Source organism: Micrasema longulum, unplaced genomic scaffold, assembly GCF_059751315.1.
Source record: "Micrasema longulum isolate JH-2025_06_02 unplaced genomic scaffold, ASM5975131v1 h1tg001335l, whole genome shotgun sequence".
NCBI classification, from domain to species: Eukaryota; Metazoa; Arthropoda; class Insecta; order Trichoptera; family Brachycentridae; genus Micrasema; species Micrasema longulum.
This window is the reverse complement of record NW_028278521.1, coordinates 187,639-211,023: the sequence shown is the minus strand read 5'-3', so window position 1 is coordinate 211,023 and position 23,385 is coordinate 187,639. Positions and strand designations below refer to the sequence as shown.

At 31.3% G+C, this 23,385-nt stretch overlaps 1 protein-coding gene across 1 annotated transcript in view; it reads left to right on the top strand.

Annotated features, from left to right (window-relative positions):
* Nucleotides 1-5,233: 5,233 nt before the first annotated feature.
* Nucleotides 5,234-23,385, top strand: part of LOC148275842 (ras-related protein Rap-1) — a 120,146-nt gene continuing 101,994 nt past the window's right edge. Inside the window, exon 1 of the mRNA XM_088235124.1 lies at nt 5,234-5,522. The gene's annotated coding sequence lies outside the window, so the exon portion shown is untranslated. The remainder of the gene's footprint in view (nt 5,523-23,385) is intronic.

Sequence of the window (23,385 nt, the reverse complement as noted above, 5' to 3'; positions counted from 1 at the left end):
AGTGACACGAAAACGTACCCATAGTCACTAATTTATACCGGGGCTACATTCAATGATCATGTTTACGCTACCATGTATATAATTGAATAATACTCGTTTTTGGTAAGTAAAAAATATTGTATTTCAACGTTTTAACAACCAACATTCGTTTTTAGTGGATCGCAATCAAATTCTTTCATTAAATTCCCTATAACTTCAACACGTTTATTTCTTTCAACTGGATTTTGGAGAAGGCATAAATAATTTCAACTCAATTTTTTTATATTTTGAAAGCGTTTTCCTATCAGTGCAGCCCTGCCAGTAAGAAAAGCTTCACAATTGCGCCGCCCGGTCTAGTTTGCGCTTACAAAAAATAATGTTTATGTTTAAATATGATTTTTTTGTAGCTTTGTTAATCTCTCAAGAAACAATATTTATTAATAAAAATTCGTATTTATGACACAATCAGGCATTTTGGTTTCGGTTTTAAATGTCACGCCTGGCTAGCGGTCGAAAAACGATTTAATACGATTTGGACATGACTGAGCGTTTGAACATGAGTTAAGTGTCTTCATTTTTGAAGGATCAGGGCATGTCTATGTATGTTAATATGTCAATGATATTGACGTATGGTGTTTTTTTTAAGTCAGCCAACAACCTTATAGAAGCCCTAACATTAACAGATTGGCATTAATGAGTATATATATATATATATATATATATATATATATGTATATATATATATATGTATTATTTAATAACACTTAACCTAAACAATCATAAAATCTATTTGAATTTACAGAAAGTAAAATTATAGTATTATCTAAGCGGACATGGCAAGTGCGTCATCGTGAGTCAAGAGTGAAAACACCGCTTGCTTCTTGAATGCTTGCTTGCATAATATTGAAATTTATCGTTATCACTATTTAAATATATATATATATATATATATATATATATATATATATATGTTTCCAGAGCTGCCTAAGGCACTGCACGGTGCTCCAATTACAGTTGTATTAATTTAATTTTAAAAATGTTGAAACTCAAAAATGTACAAGTGAAAATATTAACGGATGTCGTATTCTTTGTTATCGGATCTATTTATTTTTATACGCCCTGAAGGCTTTAAAATAACAGGTACAAAATTAAAACTCTAGTGTTTTTTTGTATTTATAACAAGGCAAACTATTGGTTTTATATATATGTCTACAAAAAACTGTTTTTTTTTTGAGAAACAAATTATTATATGCTTTAAATATATATATAGCTTTATGACATAACTAACATTAACTGTATTTTGAAAAAAAGAGATTTATGTTTAATATGTGCCCGTGTTTATAAATTTTGTATTTTAATTTAATATTGTTTTAGTTGTATATTTTCTCAATTTTTTAAATTGTTCAATTTTTAATTTATTTTATTATTTTGTTTTGCATTTTATGTTTTATTTTTATGTTATTTTGTAAACTTGGCAAACACAAGAGCTAGACTCTTTTTTAAGTGTTCCATTTTTCTACTAAATGTATTGTTTATGCTTATAAAGGTTTTTATTTAAAAAAAAAAAAAATATATACGTAAATATACATAAAATACAACATCAAAGTAGTTAGTTACATAAATAAATGCTTTAAAAAAATTATAACAGTTTTAGACAAAAAAAAATATCGTAGGTATTATTTAAGTGTAGGTAAGTAAAACACCACTACAAATGAATTCAGAATTTTAATACTTAATTGTAAAAGATTATTATTTATTTTGATTTAATTGTAATAGGCCATTTTAGGGGAGTACTTTGTTTTTAAAAGACAAACTAATAAGACGCGTTTTGGTGTGATCAAAGAATTCTCAAGATTATTCCATATTGAAAATAACAGAACGCTCGCTTAAACATCGCCGCTTGTTCTTGACTTTTTGACATAAAACCAGACCGCATTGATCTGCAGTCATCGTATTCACCAACCCTAGCCCCCTGCAACTTTTCCCCAGAAGACTATAAAAAAAAAACAATCTTTTCCGACCATAAAGGCGTAATGAATGAATCACAGACGAAGTGTATTAAATCTGATGGCAATTACTTTGAAGGGGACAGTATTGGTTGGCCTCGTGGTGTACTTAGAATATCAGTATATTGGTACTTTTTTTTGCACCACAACAGGCCAAGAAGCCCAATTACAGTGGTGAATTACATCACAGAACACTCAGGGATGAGAAAAATCACTTTTTTTTTTTTAATGTTCTCACCGGGAATCGAACCCAGAACCTTCCGAGTGTAAGTCAAGCATCTGGACCACTACACCATGGAGGCCGGCAGCATTTGCCTACCTTGCAAGAGGCCTCGGGTTCGATTCCCAACATGGTTTATATGAAATATAATTAAAATGGGTGTTTTTACACTAGAATCTATCATAGTCCCTAGACTGGTACCTGAAGCGTAAGACTGATTACCTTAGCTTCATGTTACAAAAATGATTAAAATTCTCTGCGATTGATGTTTCGATGCAGTGCCCTATGCACCATTTGGTGCGGAAAAGGAATGGTGATGTATTGATTAGATACAAATAAATATACACAAATTCCATGTATGTTTTTTTTAAACAATGTACGCTGTAAAACTAGTAAAGGCAATTGTTGAAATAAAAATATAAAAAAGGCACAAAATTTCAAACACTGTATAAGTGGAACTGAAGATCTATTTATGTCTGTCAATAGTTCGGATTCCCCTGAATGAGTTATCTGTGGTTTCCTCTTCATAAAGCAAACGTGGATACGTTCCTTAACAAAGCCACCGCCTTTTATTAGTTTTATTTTTTATTTTATTATTTTAAATCTTGATGTAGGGCATAATGCAAATACTAGAGCACACATAGTAATTATATAATTATGTGTGCTCTAATAATTTATTTAAAATTTATCGTCGGGTTTCTGGCACAAGTTGGTAACTATATTTTACTAGTTGTGTGCTTTTGCTCTTTTAAAGTTAAAAGATCATCCCAAATCAATGATTTACATAAAACTGCAAGCTGAATAGTATAAAAAATATTTTTTTGTAATTATAAAATAGGAAAGGGTTTTATTTACTTTTAAAATAAAGACTATTTGATGTCGTTCATGGAGATATCTAATTTAAAAATAAAAAAACACTTACACCTAAACCTTAAATTTGAAATTTTTTATTTTTTTTCTTCATAAATATTTTTTCCCATACCATTTTTTTTTATGCGATACTAAAAATTGAATTTTGTTCTTGTTTTATGATCGGGTTTTAGTTGGATGAATTTTTTTTTTAAATTTCTGTGGCTTTTTTTTAGAATTAATACTTTTTTGTCCCACCCGCTTACTCAAATTAATTTTAAAGGACTTGTGGCCTCTTTTCAGATCCGCATATTGCAAAAACAATTTTTTTCCGTTATTTTTTTGTGTACAAAAGATTCGCGTTTTCAATTCCCATATCGCCATCAGAGGAATCTGTTAAGTGTATACAGTCAATCGGTCTGTCACCCCTGATCTAATTTTACAAATTCTGACGGAGATAGGGTATGTTAGTTCATTAGCTTGTTAGAAAACCGGAGAAAACAAATCCGATTAGAAGAAACAGAAAAATAATTTTATATACAAATTCTAAGTAAATATGTTTAATTCATTTAACGTCGAATTTACCCTATTATCCCGCCAGATTCTCAGACTCAAGTAAAAAGAGTTAGAAGAAACATTCCTTTCATAGCAAATATAAGCTTTGTGCATTTTAAGCAAGGCAAAAATAAGCATTTCCCATGTATCAAAAAAAAATCCAAGTGAAAGGTATTTTGATTATTTGATAATACGAAGATACGAAATTTAACTTAGATTTTAGCCTAGGGGCATTGAAATATCAATTTATATGAAAATCAATATTTTACTACTTTGTGTCGACCTTGTCGGGAATTGAACGCGAGATATTAGCAAAACGTGCTAACCAGTAGGTCAGAGGGCAAAATAATTTCCTACCGATTTTATCGATTAGGATTTCCTATATTGCTTGAAAATAAACACCGGGAAAGTTGAAAACACTTGTCCAGGTTCAAGTTCGCCTACACAGATCTACATGTAAGGTAAATAAAAGTTTGTTTGTTTATACGCGATAAACTGAAAATTAACTTTACCGATTTATGTGTGTTTTTTTGCAAAATGATCAGCGTTGTCTTGGAAAGGTTAACAACTATTAAAATCATTGACGTGACCACTAGAATACAAATAAGAGGGCTAAATTATTATTGAAGTTCCTGTTGTTTGATCATTACTAATTGTAAAAAATTGAAAGTAATTGTTACAATAATTTTGAAAAGTTAATTTTTTGTGTGGAAAAAATGATAAGGCAGGTTCGGTGATAGGAGAATGATGATATTATCAATCTTTTAAAAAAACTTTATGATTTGTTGTATCGAGCAGCGATGGAAAAAAAAAATTAAATCGAAATTTTAAAAATTGATAAAATATATTTTTTACTATTTGATACATAAATACAAGTATGTTTTTTTTTTAACCGAACCCCCCTGAACGTACTGGCTCTGAGTCTCATGTAATACGGTTTCACATAACATGTCATTCTATAAAAACCTACATACCGTGTTGTAGGAGGGTTACCTTTACAATAATTGATATCAAACATTCAATTCTGTTAATTTAAGCAAGAACATAAATTAATCACGCTTTTTAAAAGAATTGCACGACTTGAAAACAAACACAGTGATTTTTTACCCATGTTTTCTTTTAATAGTCGGCGTTTCCAATGCAAATAAATGCATTCAATTGTTTTTTTATCAAACGGGTTCAACAGTTGTTTTATCTGCCACAATCAGATGATAAGCTCTTAGAATCTAAGTTTTACGAATTCAATATTTTCAATAAGTAGACTGAAAAGTGGAACTAAACAAAAATGGTGTAACACCACAAAACATTAAAATTCGAAAACAAATAGAAAATCGAATCCTTTTTCCTCTAAAATCAAACTTGAATCCTCTTTTAACGATTGCAGCCGAGCCTTAAGGCCAGGACGAAGCTTAATCTATCGGTATAATATAGGAGAGGGAAAATTGATCTTCGCCAAGCGTAGAAATTCGAGCAGCATTTCAAGTCGTTTTAAAAAGGCTATTTGCAAAACGGGTAAATTTACCGATATCTCTTTATATCTCGTTCCTTTTAAGCTGGGCTCACGCTTTGCTTCCAGCCTTTCTTGTTTGCTGGACAGGGCGAAGCGCCCGGGTCCGCTGTATACACTCCGCTGCCGACCTCAGAGGGAAACGCAGCCCGACTGAACTGACGCGCCGCGCTCCTATACGCCGGACCGCGGAAAACTTTTGAATTTCAAAGAGGATTTCGAAAAGAGAATCAAAGAAAAAAACAAAAGAAAACCGACGCACCATTTAATTCAGTTCTTTGTTGCAAAATTGTTTACAGATTTTTGTGTTTTTTTCGACAAACAATAAGTGATTTTTTATTATTCTTAAAAATTGGACATTTTATTTTAAAAGTGCATACAAAACTTGCGGTCGAAGCTTTAATAGGTAAGACATTTATTTTACCAACTTATAACTATTGATGTACCTTAACGTAAATGGTACGAAAATTAAATTACTGTTTAATAACAATAGAAGACGGTTGATGCTTGCACACAGTAAAAACACCTGTATAATATAGGATCGTATTCAAGTATCTCTTTTCCATTCAATTTCAACGGTGCTGTAATAAAATTTTTATTGAAATAGGGCACCACTCAGAGATTGTATAAAACTTAAGGATTTATCTATTTAATTATTTGGATTTTTAGGAAGAAAAAACAACAATTTCCATTCATCTAAATTAGTAAACCAAGCTATTGTTATCAGAAAACGATTAAAAAGTATTAAGTTACGCAGAACAGGGCAATGAGAGTAGTATTGAAGTGTGCTTAAAATACCAAAATTAAATTCATGCCGGATAAATTAAAAAACCTAAATATTGAAAATAATTCAGTTCAATACTGTTACTTTTATATACAAGTTGAAAATCAGACTGCTTCCTGAATACATGTTAGAAGGTAATGATTATCGTATGATCGGAACGAGAAGTGGAGGCGATTTCAGGCTTCGGAAATTTGTGAATCGCTGGTATCGCTCGTCTTTTATTCATAAAATAAATTCGTAAGATGAGACTGTCTGAAACTTAAATTAACTTACACTCTAAAGAGTTGAACGAATTGTCAGGAAGTTGCTGGGAATCTAAAGCAAACAAATAAAATAGAATGGCGACGGACTTCAAAAATATTGATACCATCAAAACTCTTTATTGCTCACTAGTTCGACCCCATCTAGAATACGCTTCTCCTATTTGGTCTCCATTTCACAGACCTCATATGACCATATCGAGTCTGTCCAAGACCTCTTTTCAAGAAAAATGGCATGGTTGCTCGGATTACAAAGAGGTAATTATTCCTTTTGTGAAATAGAACAATCTCTTAATCTGTCTTTATTGGAGAAACGTAGAACTGAAATGGACTTTATATGCATTTTCAAAATACTTAATGCTATAAGTGATGTCCCATTCTTGTGGCAATCAATTTCTTTTCACGTTCCCAACCATGTCACCAGAAGTCAAAATCTGCTATTTATTAAATATTCTAAGATCAACTTTGGTTGTTATGCCCCAATGTCCAGAATGTGTGGATTAGTCAACTCATCACAAGACTTGGAATTCTTCGAGATAGATCTTCCAGCTTTTCGTAGATCTTTTCGCGATTAAAACAGTGTGGGATGAAGTTGGATCGGCATGGTTTAGCTCCAAGTCTTATGTCTTTCGTTTTTATGAATATCTCGTATATTATTATTGTATTGCCCTTGTTTGTCTTTTCTACATAGTTTTATGTTATTTTTCTTCAGTTTCTTGTATTTGTGTTTCTTCATGTAACTGTTGTAATTGGCTTAGGCCGTAAATATAATAAATAAAATTAAATAAAATTAAAATTAAATATCACGCTGTTTCTCAGAAGGGGGGGGGGGGGCAGAAAGGTAAGAACGCTATATCACTTTGTCTTTGCTCTACATATATGTTCGAACGCCGATTATTTCAACTTTTGACATGTCCATCTTTAAGTATTTGTTAGATTTGGTCATGCCATATCTTTCTCGGTCTTTTTCGTTTTCTGCATCTATCAAGATTAGCATCGTAGATTAGATTACCATCAAGATTAATCTTTTTAGCCGTCTTCCACCATCCATTCGCTCAACATGTTATTAGTTTAACTTGGAGCGTCTCTACTTTTTGATCAAAATGTTTTGTTATAGGGATAAATAATATATGATGTAGAATTATAGGTAAATTGAACTTATGTAGGGATCATTATTTTTATTATTAGTACAATGTTATAGTACTAAGTCATTTCAGATAATATTTTTTATTTAAAAGCTTAATAAATAAAAATAAACCGTTGATTTATAAATTATCAGCATCATTCCCTTTCCGCACCTAATGGTGCATATGGCACTGAATTGGTACACCAATTGCAGCGTATCTTGATATATTTTTTTGTTACATGAAAGTAAGATGATCAGTCTCACGCTTCGGGTACCAGTCCAGGGACTATGAAATATTCTAGTGTAAAAAACGCCTTTTAAATTAATATTTCATATCAACCATACTGGGAATCGAACCCGAGACCTCTCGTATGGTGCGCTGACCATTACACCACGAGGCCAACTAAATAGCGGTTGTAAAATAGTGAAGTTTCAAATAATAATAGTTTAATAATTCCGTCTTATTGTTATTCAGATTAAACATTTGCATATAGGGGAAATCATTTGCATAACCGTATATCGTCATAAATTACCATACATTAACCTTTATGCGTAAATTGATAATTGATTTATAGCTCTTCATATTTAAACAAATATAGACAGATTTACAAATTTCAATTTCGGGAAGAGTCAGAAGATTTTTTGATAAAGATTCATGCAAAATTATTTAAAACACAATTATTGAACCACATATCAACTACTGTAACAGTTTATTATTTTTATCAAACTAAGAAAATTTAAACAAACAAACCGTATTACAAAACAAAACCATAAGAATTATTTTGAAAAAAAAAACGTTTCAAATTAAAGATATATTAATTAAAAGTACTAACATAAAAGCAAATAATATTTTACATATCAATGATATTTGTGTATGACAGTATTTTTTTTAAACACCGAATTTTGAAAAAAAAATATCAGAGCAACATGAACATGATCCAGATACCAGAGAAAAGGTCAAAATTACGCTCCCATGAAAGAAAAGATGAAAGCACTAGATTCGATTTTACGGAAGCCACTAAAAAATATTATGATATGGGGAGAAACATTAATTAAGAAAAAATAAATAAAATCTTAACAGAAGGTTAAAAAATACGTGTTAAACAACTTATACATTACATATCTGCACGAGTACATAGTTATTATTAGAGCATACAAAAAAACATGTTTACGTGTGCCTTATTTCAAGATTTAAAAAAAAACTCTCATTAAAACAATTTTTGCAAATAATTTTGATGTGCATCTTTTTTTAAAAATTGAATATAAAAAATATATTCAAAGTTATTTTGCTGAAAACATTGCTCATTAGGATGCATAAAACTTATTTTTTAATTAAATATAATCACAATCAATTAAAATTAAATTAAACTTCAAATGTTTTTTCATTGTTTGTTCTTGTATATGTTAAATACCATGTATTTTTAAATTATGTTTTTGTTCTGCATAATATATATGGTGATATGCATGTAGTTAAAGCGTAGTTCATATATTCGTCCCAACTCAACATAGGATTTTGGTTCCATGGAGTCGAAATTTGTGTCTCAATAAATGTTACATTAATATACTGTGAATAAAATAAATAAATAAAATAAAAATAATTATCATTTGTCTTGTAAAAAAATATTTTTAATCACTTATTTTCGGTTTTTTCAACCGACCGGTTTCAAAGCTACATAAACTTTTTATTACTGATAAAAATAAATGTTAAAGGAAACAATTCTTGTTTTCACTATTAGTTTTTTGTATAATTATACTCTGCCGTATTTTTTAGTAACATTTAAAAAAAAATTGTTTTGTAATTTATTTTTTTTTAATTGAAAATAATTGCATGGGGCACTAGATTGCTTCACCACAAGCAGCGTATCGTGATCATCTGTTACATAAGGGTAAACAGCGCTTTAGGTATCCGGGCGGATAAAAAAACAGTTATGTGCGTGAAACCAGAATCCTGGACCATTGCTTTAGACTAGATAACTATTCTCAGTTAAAAATCTTGACTAATAAAATGGAATGGAGATAAATTTGCCGTGCTTGGTGTCCCGGGTTCGATTCCTGTGAAGATCGACACGAAATATTAATTTAAAAGGGAGGTAGCTACACTGCATTAATTTATATGCTCCCGGACTGATTTCTGATGCGTAAGGCTGACCACCTAGCCTGTATGTTACAGGTTATTGAGATGTACTGCACTTGGTGTACCAATGCAGCCTCGTGTGCGGATAGGATTTGGTGATGACAATAATAATAAAGTCCTTAGAGGGTTTAATCCACATCTTGGTTACAATGATTTGGATATATTAAAACATTCGTAAGACGAGTTCACTGAATTCATAAATAACTCATTAATTTATATTCCTTTAAGAGTATTAAAAACAAAATAAGGTATTTTTCCCGCAAATTTGAAAATAAATTATTTCATGAATAAAAGACAATAGAGGTATTATTCGCTTCAAAGAACACGGATCTATTCTGGAAACTGTTTATAAGACATGATTTTGTGTATTTTTCACTTTCCTGGTTGCTGAGTAAAACAAATAAACAAATCAGTGCGCCCTTTCTCAGAAGGTGTAGGCAGAGAGAAAAGAACGCCAAATCACCTGTCATTGCATACAGACCTCGCATCATTTTATGCACGCGCGCCTTGCTCGGTCGTCCTCATTTTTGCATCCATCAACAATCGTACCGTAAATCTTTTCAGCCGTTCTTTTCCCGTCCATTCGCTCTACATGTTCAAACCGACGCAGAAACCTCTCTTAATTTTGTCGATAATGTTTATTTCAGCCGAACAAAAAGGACGGATTTTTAAGCATTTGTGTAAAAAAAAAATATTATCTTGATTTCCATTTATTATTGAAACCTTACAAATATTTCAGAAAACTCGTAAAACGAATGATCGAGATTTTGAATAAATATTTTATTGAATCAAATATAATGTAACATGATTTGATTAATGTTATTACTTAGAATAAATTATTAACAAAAAAAAATATTATTTCCGACTCTCTCCCTGATATTTTTATTTTGATTCTTGAAATGGAGCACAAGTAAACATATTTTTACGTATGCTCGAATAGTAACAATGGACATTTACTTCATATAAATTTTATATTTGAAGCACTTACTTTGTAATTCTTTATTAAAATGAAATAAATCATTGTTTTTTTAACACTTAAAGTAATTTGAGATGGATACGCTGGATAAGAAAGAAATAATAAATAACCAAATAAACAATATTTTCACTAGTTCACTCCTGTCTAGTTTTGAGCGTATCCATCTCACATTACCATCCTTACAAGACAAAAATACTTTATTGATTAGTTCCATATTCAGAATAATACAGATAAAATAAATTAGGATTCATTAGTTAAGTACACTTTGATAAAGAAGCTTTGAAATAGCTTTAAAAGCGGTTGGTAGAAAAACTATAAAATTAGTAGTTAAGAACAAAGTTATTTTTCATACATTTTATAAATGCAGGATAATTTTACACGTATCTCATCATCACTGTCCATATCATATTATCGGGGTTTTTGTAGGTTTCAATCGCCTCTTTTACCAATAGAGTTTAGTGGCTTTTTGGTTTTCCTAAGATTATTGTCTCGAAGTAAAACTTATGCCGCATTCCTATGTGGTGTTTTTTAGAATTTGTATCTAAACTGTCGTCTAATTAGCTGTTGCATCATAAATATGCAATATGCAACGAGTAACTACCTAAGAGCAAGGCAACACATAGCATTTGTTTTTCCTAAATGCAGGTATAATTTACTACTCATGATGCCTGTGGGTAGAATGATTGGTCTGTTGAACATTTAACCAAAAAATATGGATCTTTTCTATGCTAGGATTACTGGTGTAAGACTTTTCCATTCAAGCTATGTATCGTTATGCGTACTGGTGATAAAGCTGTCTTTGTTTTTTATTTTAGTTTTAAATTTTCTATCATGCACTTTTTAAAAAATATGTATATTTTAGGTACGTTGTAACTTACAGGGTTACGAATGGTGAAATCAGGCAAATCTGTGACAGGTGTAATTGATAAGATTCTCTGAGATGGTTTGGTCACGTAAAACCAATGAATGTCGAAAGAATGGTTAAACAGATATATATGGCGAGAATGAACGGTAACGTGAGCCGAGGATGACCAAGAAAGACGTTGCATGATCAGATAAATCAAAATCATAAGTCTGGTCATGTCAAAAGCAGGCGGAACTAAAGGGCAATATGACAAGATGTATGAATTTAGAATAAGCTAGGAATGCATGCCAGGATAGACGTGTGTGGCGGTCAACAGTCTCTGCCTACCCCTACGGGGAAATGGCGTGATAGTAGTAGTAGTAGTAGTTATCAGCAGGTGCCATTTAATTTACATATATTTTTTTATCAAATGAGTATGTTTTCCGATATACGCTAGTAAAGGACATTTTTTTTTTCTGTATAAATTATATAAGATTGTTTAAAAAGAAACTGCGTCTTAGTAATTCGTTTTTGATTTTAATACATTTATGTGGGTGTAACATTATTTGTTAGGAAGACTTCATAACTGAAACAATGAGACTTGTTTTGACGAGTAATGCGTAGATAAAAATCGAATTGGTATATTATAAGGGGAAAATGTGTTTACATACCGTTTATTGGCATTTTATCTGCCTAATGCTTCGTGTAATGTCAGTAAAAGTAAATATTATGTTTCACGTCAAAAATTGAATTCCAGTGAACATCCATTTTATGACAGCTAAACAATGTATTCAACTTCTTTTGTTTTCCCTTTTTACTCGTGTTCATCCATTGATACATAGTATATGTATACACACTACATTGTATACAACTACTTCTTTTGTATTTAAATAATTTTAACAACAGACAAACCTTCCCCAAAGCAGTGAGAAGAGATGATATATTATCAAACCACACTGAGGTATAATGTTCAAATAGAGATGTTGCTTCATAGAACGATTGTTTTTAATTATGTTCTGAAAAATGACCGTTGTCGCGTCAACATTCTCGTTAGTAGTAGAGTGAAAAATGTGTCGGGAATATAATATATACTGCCCAAACAATAAAATTGTCATTTTTCATGATACTCTCTCGGCTTTTGCGAATAATCTCTAAGAAATAAATCTTATTCAATAAGTACACACGTACAATTTTGTTTTTATTGCATTGTATCCCGTAAAGAAAATATTTAAAAATATGTATTACAACTTAATGTATAAATGTATTTTGTGTAATTCTATAATTGAAGACATATATTCATGTAAAATTGTATCGACGAATGCTTTCAAATTGGATGTTTTCTAGTATGTATCTTTGTTGAATTACCTAACAAAATAAAATAAAAAAGAACAACTGTCTATGCCAGTTAACGGGGGTAAATGTCACAATTTGTTTTTACAATTATAAATTAATCAGCACCAAAAGCTTAAAAACTATTTTTTAAATATTATTTTTAAAACGTCACAGCTGTCAAGGCCAAATTATCGCGTTTTGGTAGAGACATATTTTTTAACAATCTGATTTTAAAAGTTTTAAAACTTTTCTCCACAATATCCATATTGATTTTGAAAATAAAATTGATTTTTATAAATCCATTTCACATATTTTTATTGGTATTTGCATTACATGATTCATTCTTATTCAAAGCGTATATAAAGTGTATTTTTACGTCGCTTCGCATTTACTCACAACAAGTTAAGTTCCGGAACTTAGCTCGAATGGAACACTACTAGAACACTAGACGAGTGCTCAGTTCTGCATATAACGTATACTTATATATTAATGTCACACCATAGTATTTTTAACAATATTTTGAGTTTGTCTAAATTTTTGTAGAAAAGGGCTGGATTCAACTCCCTGGAAAGCTGTTTATATTAACATATTACAACAGAGATATTACAAGAGTAAAAGTAATAAAAAAGTCTAGGCATCTACAGGGCTTATGACCTATCAATGGCTGGTTTAAGTGGACACTTTACACACTGTGTAACATTCACCATTCTGCCCATATTCAAACCATTGTATTCCTTCAATTCGTACATCGGTTGATGTTTGTGAAGTTAAAGAGCTAAAATCTTTATTAATGCGAGTGAAATTCATCTAATTGAATTATTAAATCTACCTGGTCCATGAAGAAGTATAGAAATTGAAAAAATAAGATTTTCAGGCGTTGCCTGGTACGTTGATGAAATAAGTCAATAATATGAATCTCACCCGCATAAATAAAGGTTTCAGCTTATCAACTTCACAAACATCAACATATGAAAGAATTGAAGGAATATAGAGGTTTGAATATGGGCAGAATGTGAATGTTACACAGTGTGTAAAGTGGCCATTTAAACCAGCTATTGTCAGTTCATAAGCCCTGTAGATGCCCAGGCTTCTATAACACCTTCTCTCAAATGTTCTTTATCTCTGTTGTAATATTTTAATAGTATTTTTCCTAAATATAATGTTACTTCTCTCGTATGCATGCTGATAATAACTACATACATATAAGTGAGTTAATGTTGGCGTAGAAACTACGACGGCCAAGAAAAATTTAAAAAACTAAAATAATCTGGTTTCGTCTAAGTTGATGTAATCGAAGGCATGCATAAAATTATCTTAGGTTATAAGTCAAATCAGATGCGAAAATAAATAATAATTAAGTTGCAAAGAAATAATTATTCTAATTATTAAACGTCAGTTCATAAAACGTAACTATTTTTTCATCATCCGAACAATCCATACTTACATTGTAAATACGAAAAAGTGTTTGTCTGTTTGTTTGTGTTTCTTTCACGTCGCTACGGAGTGACCGATATAAAAAAAACAAAAAAATCACATCAAATAATGAAATATAACAAAAATATTAAATATCTAATTTCTTCGGAAAAGATGCAACCGATTACATGAGGCAATTTTTTTTAGCAAGTAACTATATATACGAGTATTATATCAAGTTTTTTGATAGTTTTTAATGATAAGAAAAATCAGTGCTACGGGAAATTGGATATAAAAAATGCAAAAAGTAATAATAAGAGCTTGGCGAAGTTTTTTGAAAATAAATGGAAAAGTGAATAAAAATGAACAACCTTGAACTACGTCATAAGTTCTTCAGAATCAACTGGAGATATAATGTTTGTAATAGATTTCCGGTTTCCGGAAAGCCAACTCACCAATCAGCAGACGACTCACCTACGAGATTTTTTGACGTCACGGACGGAGTAATTACAAAACTTTAAAAATCGAAGGGCTGATAATACGATGCATAAAAATAATTTACTTTATTTGATAGTTAATTAACAAATATTTTTATTTTTTAAATAAACAATCGCTTCCTCATTGATTATCGGGAGTATTGATGAAAATATTCAATTGCGTAAACTGTTTATTTCACTTTCTCGTACTTACAGCAAATATCGCAAACGAAATGAATTGATTATTATTTTATTTCCCACAGGATTATTTTCTGCTGGGAAATAAAGCCTTTGTATTCCCAAAGTAATCCCAGAGACGGGAAAAATTCCTAACCGAAGTATTTGCTCAATTAATTGAAAAGAAACTTATTTATTGGTTACGCACATTACTCAAACAAATCATATTTAACAGAAAACTTTCACTCTTTCGATACAATAATAAATTATTCCTTCCCAAGGGATGAAGCTAAAACTAGCTACTTATTCCAATAACATACAATGTATAGTACAATGATAACTTTGTAGTGTCCAAAGAAAACTCGGTTGATATATTCCAACTATTTAAAAAGAAAATCTATTTTAAAAGAAAAATAATTAGCTCACGTTTCGAAAGATAAAACGTACTGACAATGCAATGTCTTGTCTCTCTGAAAAAATAAATTCTTGGTATATTTTGTTGTTTTTATGTAGTTTACAACACTTCAGAAGACCGGAGTGTTTAGGAAGCTAAGTTTGGATGAACACTCAGTATTGCAGGGTTCAACGTGATTTTTTGACCAGGGCTACGGGTGCAGACCTCAACGGCTGTAATGGCGGAGATGAACTTCATCAGTACGTCGGAACAGGCGGAAGCGCACCAATTTTCTCTCATACTACGGGCTATAGATTGTTGGGAGACAGCGGCGTGGGCAGAACGATGTGTTGAGGATGACAGCGGTGGCATCCTAAGCTCCGGTTAGCGAGAGAGGTTTCTGTCTTGGCGTCAGGTGGCAATCAACCGTAAAGAACAAACCAAACTACAATTCTCCTAGTCCGACGTGTAAACTGAGGATTAGGAGAGCTGCCTCCAAGTAAATGGGACGTACAGCCAGGAGAAAGAAGATGGAGTTTACAACAACCTTCGAAAAAACTTTTTATATCTTTAATTAAATAACTTTTAAACAAATTACAACAGGGATGGAGAATACCTTAAATAAAGGAATATGGAAGTCTAGGCATTTACAAGGCTTATGATCTGTCATTGGCTAGTTAAGTGGCTACTTTACACACTATAAAATTCACAATTTTGTCGATGTTTTTTTATTTTATTTTATTTTCTTTTTTCTTTTTTGCATTTACAATTGGTATACATTAGTTACAAATATACAAACAACTATTACATTAACACAAAAAAATCCACAAAGGCGTGACCTGTGTGTGGCTTTACATTTTATTTTTAATTTAAATAAAGGCTACTGCGAAAATAAAATAGATATCAAGTCATCATAATTAATTTAATTTGATAATCTAATTTGAAAGGAATGTAAGACGATAAGTTTTTCCAGTATTAAAGAGGTAAAACCATTTTTTATAATAAATGCATACTACATACAATAAGTAATTGTATTCTCTTTCTTTAAATCAATTTTAAGCAATAAATAAAAGGCTTATTAAAACCCGATTTTCTTTTATTGAATTTAATTAATTTCCTTAGTATTTTCATCGATTTAAAAATACTTGTATAAGATTCTGATTCTTTCATACACAGAACTGTATTCTGCTTCCGCTTGAATATGGGATTTCAAAAATTATAATTTCTTTTACTCTTTCGGTAAATACTCTGATTATTAAACTACAAAGGAAGCTATTTATTCGTCGTAATTGGCCTTAACATTCTCAGTAAATAAACAATTGCAATGGCTTTATGTGAGGAAAAATGTTAGAGGGTAAAAGGAATTATCATTTCAATACTTCCACTCCTTATGTTCACCCTCTTACATCCATTTCTTAATAGGAAATGCTAGCTTCAGTTTCCGCCACTTATAATCGGGGTGTGGCGGAATTTTCTTAGACTTTTTTCCATTTAAAGTTATATCAAATTAAATTCAGGTCAAACACACCACTTTTGTTTATTATATTCAAAGCGTTAACTTTGGGGTCATTATTTTATTAAATGTTACAAAATAATTGTATTTAACCACTTAAATACTTTTATTCACCTACCGGTTTCGAGACGTACCCGTCTCTTCGTTAGGACCCAAACTAAACTAATATGCAAATCCCACTATTCATCTTTACAAAAGTAGTTGCACAAAAATATGAAACTAATGTTCTGATACGACACATACTTTTAGAAGCTAACTCAATTCTTGTCAATCAGTTCATAATTTGTTTTTGAAAACTTTATTTTTATTAATTATTTTTTTTCCATTTAGAACTACAAAAAAGAGGATTTCATTTACTGAATACATTTTGAAAAAACACACAGTCTGACTTTTCTTTATACAAACGTATTCTTGTATTTTTGCCTGGATTATAGCACTAGACAAGAATTTTTTTTACAAAATATAAATATTTACCATTGGCGTGTTCTTATTCTTTTTCTTGTTTTATAAATTGTTTCTTATGAGAGATAAGTCTATTTAAAAATCCATAAAAGCGCTTAGTTTTATCTGCAATCTTCCGACTACGATATACAATCATGATTAATTAATTAATTATGGATAACTTATATAGCGCCATTTTCGTAATAAAATACCTCAAGGGCGCTTTACATGGTGATTCTATTGTTAAGTTAATTTAATTGAAGCTTTTAAATTTGCAATTTAATCAAAATAATTTATTTTGTTGTCACGTGCTACGGATTTATTCAAATGATTTAGAAAACAAGTGGATTTTAAGTTTTTTCCGAAACATCACTTCACTTTCACAGCCTCGCACCTCTGCTGGGAGAGCATTCCATGCCATAGGCCTGCGACCGCAAACGCGCGTTCACCAAATTTAGTGCGCTGTTTGCGTAGAGGTATAATAACTTTTCCTCTCGCCGTAGACGTAGCTGATCTAAGCGTGAGACGCCTGTCAGCTAGTTCATCTGGAATGCATAGTTCCCTTAGATATTCCGGAGCCGAGTTGTGCAGTGACTTATACATAAGCCAACAGAGTTTGTATTCGACCCTCTGTGGAAAACGTAGCCAGTGTAGTTCCCGAAGTAGTGGAGTGATATGACTGAACTTAGAGATTCCGAAAATAAGTCTCGCTGCAGCATTCAATACAGATTGTAGGCGAGTCATTTTGTTCATTGGTAGACCTGCATAGATACCATTACAATAATCGACTCTAGACACTACAAACGCATTTATTAATTGACAGGCGGCATCAACCGGCAAATTTTGCGTATGCATTTAATTTGTCTCAGCTGGTAGAAGCATGAACTTATCGTTCTACTAATTTGAGCGTCAAGAGAAAGGTCAGAATTGAGTAAAACTCCCAGTAGTTTAACATTGGGTAAAGCGGCACTCCCTACATTAGGGAGAGCCGTATCCTGGATCAAATTCTGTCGTCTGGCTGAAGCCACCCACAGTTGTTCAGTTTTTGATGGGTTTAATGTTAGTCTGTTTTCAGCCATCCAGTTTCCTATTTTCTTGATGCATCCATCAATTAAATTGACAAGCACACTTCTCTCGCCTGGTTTGCAATAAAAATAAATCTGCGTATCATCTGCATAGCAGTGCGACCACAATCCACATTCTTTGATAATGTTCTCTATATCTTTAGTGTAAAGGAGATAGAGAAGTGGTCCGAGTACTGACCCTTGAGGCACTCCCGTAGACACCCGAAAGTTGGTTGAGCTTTTACCCTGGAACACAACTGCATATTCTATTTTATTAAGATATGAACTGAACCACATATGTGCCTGATCACGGATACCATAAGTTTTCTCCAGACGTTCAAGCAAAATATTATGGTCTACAGTATAAAATGCAGCACTCATGTCCAGAAGAGCCATCAACACCAGATTACCAGAGTCCACCGCCGTTATAATGTCAGACAGTACTCTTATCACTCCCGTCTCCGTGGAATGAAAACGTCGGTATGCCGATTGCCTTACCGAAAATAAAGAATTCCGCTTGATTCCGCTGATGGCTATTTTTGAAAAACGAAAAAGGTACTGACACAGAAAATTTCATTTTGAAACCTTTTTACTAACGTGATTTTCGCGATACTTATATTCTAAAGGAAAAAGTTATTATCCATTCTTGGGTCCATCATTATTTCTAGCAATGATGCTGGATTACAACACCCTCGAATCTCGTCGTCAAATTTTTCTTGAGAAACATTTATGCTGATTACTAGCGGACCCGACAGACGTTGTCTTGCCAGAACGTTGGCTTGCCTGCTAATTATTACCTTGGAAAAAGACTTTTCATTGATAAGTAAGTACCTAACTACTTTTTTTATATTCCAAATTCCAAAACTAAATATTTATAATATTAAAATATTTCATTAAAGTAGGTACCTAGGTACTTGTTAATGGTTGAATTCCAAAACATAAAATAAATATTTTTTCAAATATGGCATTCTTTTTGCAAACGTCAAACTCCGATCGTCTTATCAACAAAAGGGGTGTACTTATGTAAGAATACGATTTTTTTAAATGTATTGAATTTAATATTATTTTAGTGTCCAATAAAAAATCCAATAAAAAAAAACAAATGGGTAGAAATTATAAGGAGTTTAAGGAAAGAATCTGATTAAGATCCACAAAAAACAAATGTTGTTTGTAAACATTCAAAAACAAACTTCATTTATATCCAAAAAAACAACATCTTTCCATTTTTTTGCAAATGCATTCTCCTGAAATGCAACCCTGGTAGATCGATAAATTAAACATTTATGCTCTGATTTCTTTTTTACATATTCGATTTGCAAAGATCTATGTTTCTCTGAAAACCGCACGTAAATTGGTTAAGCTGTTTAGGAGGAGTACGGTGATATCACACGTATAGAGGAATTATATATGCATATTAAAATATAATCCAAATATACTGAAGATCAGTTAGGATGTTCCCAATAATTATACTAGAGCGAGATATTATGCACTGTCTTACATACCCAGAAGCCATACAATTGCAAGTCAGAATTCACCAAATTAAAGGACGATTCGCTTACTGAATACGGCTTCTACGGATAAAATATACATATTTTCTGTAAATATCGGCAGTTCAGCAGCTATATGCTTTCTTTTGATTAACTTCTTACTTATATTTCATAATCATCATCATTACCTTTCTGCATCTAATGGTGCATAGGGCACTATATTGATACACCAACCGCAACGTATCTTGATCATTTTTGTAACGTGAAGGTAAGGTGGTCAGTCATATGCTTCAGATACCTGTCCAGGAACTATAAAATATTCTGTGAACACACCTTTTTTAATAAATATTTCATGTCAACCATGTCGGGAATCAAACCAGAGACCCTTTGCATGGTAGGCAAACGCGCTGACCATTACACCACGAGGCCGACACTATATGTAAACGTAATGCAGACTTTAACTTATATTTGCAGTCTGTATTACGTAATGGGTTAAACAGCCCGTAAACTTATGCAGACTACAGTTTGTCAATTTAAAAAAAAAAAAACAAAAAATCGGTACAGTTTTGAGGTGTGAAAAACGGGACAATTCATCGACGATTTTAGTTAGGCATAGTCAGTCGGATGTGCAATTCCCCTTTTCGCATTGTGTCGGAGATATATTTGCTAGAAACTAGCAGAAAAACAGTTTTTAAATAGCATTTCAACTAAATTGTCTAGCACCGCATTTCTTTCAAAGTTGTATAATTTTTTTAGTAAATTTGGAAATAATTTTGTCAATAATAAAACAGAGAGTAATAATTAACTTAGTAAATTGAATACAAGTTAATTAAGTGATTGATTATTATAAATAGGGATTAAAAAAATTCATGCCTGGGGAAATTATATTTGATAAAAGTTTTTAAAATTCTAGTGAATTGACTCTAAATGAACCAATGTGAATTTTCATTTTATTTAATAAATTACAACAGAGATGAATAACCTTCTTGAGAAGAAAAAATATTGGTTACATTGAATTCTAGGTATTTACAGGGCTTATGACCTGTCACTGGCTGGTTTAAGTGACCACTTTACACATTGTATAACATTCGCCATTTTTCCTATGCTTGAACATCTAATTTTCTTTCTGTTGATTAAAGTGAAGTTAAATAGTTTAAACCTTTTTTTGTTGCAAAGGGATTTATCTGGTCGAATTATTTCGCATATTAGGCAACGCCTGAAAACTATTTTCCAAATTTAAATTTGTATATAATTTTATTTATTTTTAAAAATCTTTTTAGTTCACCACATTAGCCCAAAGAGCTTAATGACAGTAGCGAATTTTAGTTTATTCAAAAAATAAAAAGCATACAATATTTCAACTAAATGCATTTGATATAAATTGAATAGATATGTTAACATACAATTAATTAGAGCACAAAGGTTTGAGAAAAATTAGATTACTGTTTTTTTACTCACTGAACCTGAAACCCTGTGTGAGTCAAATATCGTAGCTATTAAACTATGCAGGCCACCAAATATCCGAGCTCCTTTGATTTATAAAAAACTGGGCCATATTATTTTCTTTTTATAAAACTAATCACATTTATGTATGTGCCATGGGATATAATTGAGTTATTTTGATGCTAAACGCGTGGGCATAAATTCTTGCAAAATTTACATGTTTCAACACGAACATCCCTGTATAATAATTAAACAATTCTTATGTCTGAAACGAAATCAAATATAAACTGGAGTAATTAAATTCTCAATTAAATCAAATCATAGACCTTTCATATAAATCGGAAAACGGGTTATGTTTGAAAATTATAGATGTATATTATGCCATATTACATCGTTTTAATGTTATGGATTAAATATAGGATGGAGAGAATTCTTCAAATCATATTAACACCCCCTTTTCATTTCACCAAATTCCAATATGATAAAAACCAAAAAAACAAGTATGTATCCATCCAATTCAATATTTAAAAAATGTAAATACAGCCGAAGATATATTAAAAAACATTTATTTTTTTTAGCATTTTAAATGCACATATAACATTTTATACTTATCGCACCTTTAGGACAAAAATGACTCAACTAAAAAAATTGACTCAACTATAAAAAAGTACCTGGAAAACTGCAAAAGATGAATGTGAATTGTGACACATTCGTATTATTTTATCAATTGTTTCGTATTTTTCGAAGTAAGCACAAAATTTTGAGTTAAAAAATAAACCGAAGATATGCAGATATAAATATACAAAGAAAAACGTAATAAAAATAAAATATTATAAGTTTTATCAAGATATTTATTTAATGAGTAATTATTAGATTGAAAAAAAAACAAACAAACAAATACACTTTGATAAATAAGATGATGACAATTTTTATTAGGTCAGATCAGGTCACCAAACATCGGTTTTTATTTATTCACGAGATGACGTAAACTCATAAATAAGTCTTTAAGATTATCAGTAAGTCGGGACGAAACAATCACAAAGCTAAATTGGTCGTTTTAATATTTTAAAAAATAAAGTAATATGGCCATTTGAATCGGAATAACATCGACTCAGCCGGCTTTCGGTCACTAATGTTTGTGAGCGTTGTGTCCGTCACACAGCAATATAAACACAACACTAATAGCGTAACTAAAAGACCAATGTAACGGTTTTGTCCTATTTCAACCCGAAAGTTGCATTTTTTAAATGCAGAAAGATAGATAATGTTCATTAAAGTCGTTTTTTGATCTTAACTCATTTTAAGTTTTTTTAGTTGTCTTTATTCTAAAGAAACGATATAAAGGCGGGTGTATGTATTGTGTGCCTTAAGGTAATTTCTTCCTATTTACCTACCAAAATTGTTTGATTTGGCACTTATATGCAAGGTATATCAAACTCATACATACATGCAGACATATAAGAGTTTCCGGGTTCCGAAGGGTTCAGTTACTTTTCTTTTATAGATTCCCACAAATTCAAGTGACTTTTGAGTTGTTTAATCTATGTGATGTTTTAAATGTAATTTTGTGTGTAATTTTTTTTGCTCCACAACAGGCCAAGAAGCACAGTGGTGAATTATATCGCAGAACATTCAGACTTGTTTAACTTTTGTGTTCACATCGGAAATCAAATCCAGGGCCTACCGTATGGGAGTCAAGTGTCTTGACCACGACACCGCAGAGGCCGTTATTTATTAAAATTTTTTGTTTACATTTGAGTACATTTCATATCAACATATTACTATATTTATTACAGCAAAAATCTCATAAAAGCGTAAGATGTTTTATAGAGTTAACTTTATTTAATGGTTTGTTACCGAGAGTAAAGTAAAAAAATTGGCTAGTTTTGCGAATTAAACTGATAGAATAGCACATTTTTAAATAAAATTGCACATCATTTTAATCGCAACAAATAAAATAATGGATGTTTTTTAGTGTGCAATTTATAACAATTCTCTGTTTTCTAAGTATCATTTTTAATTTTTAAATCACCAGCGTGCAGGACATTTACAAGTATTCGTTAATAAAAAACAGGAATAACAAAGGACCTAGATGCGACCCTTGCGGAATTCCAAAAGTCGGAGAGTAAGGCAATGACTCATAACCTCTAATTATTACCACTTGACACCTATTTGATGTGTATTATTGAGTTCAGCGCAACAGGTCATCATGTATACTGATATTTTCAAGTTCTTTTTTGAGAATATGATTATTAACTTAATTGAATTACCAAAGTCCGTATAAATCATATCAATCTGTAACCCATAGTGCTTTGTAAGGCGTCCAAAACTTGTGCAGTTGGGAGCTTAGTAGTTGTTTTATTGACAGTCGATATGTGGATAAGTAATAGATTACACAAAAAACC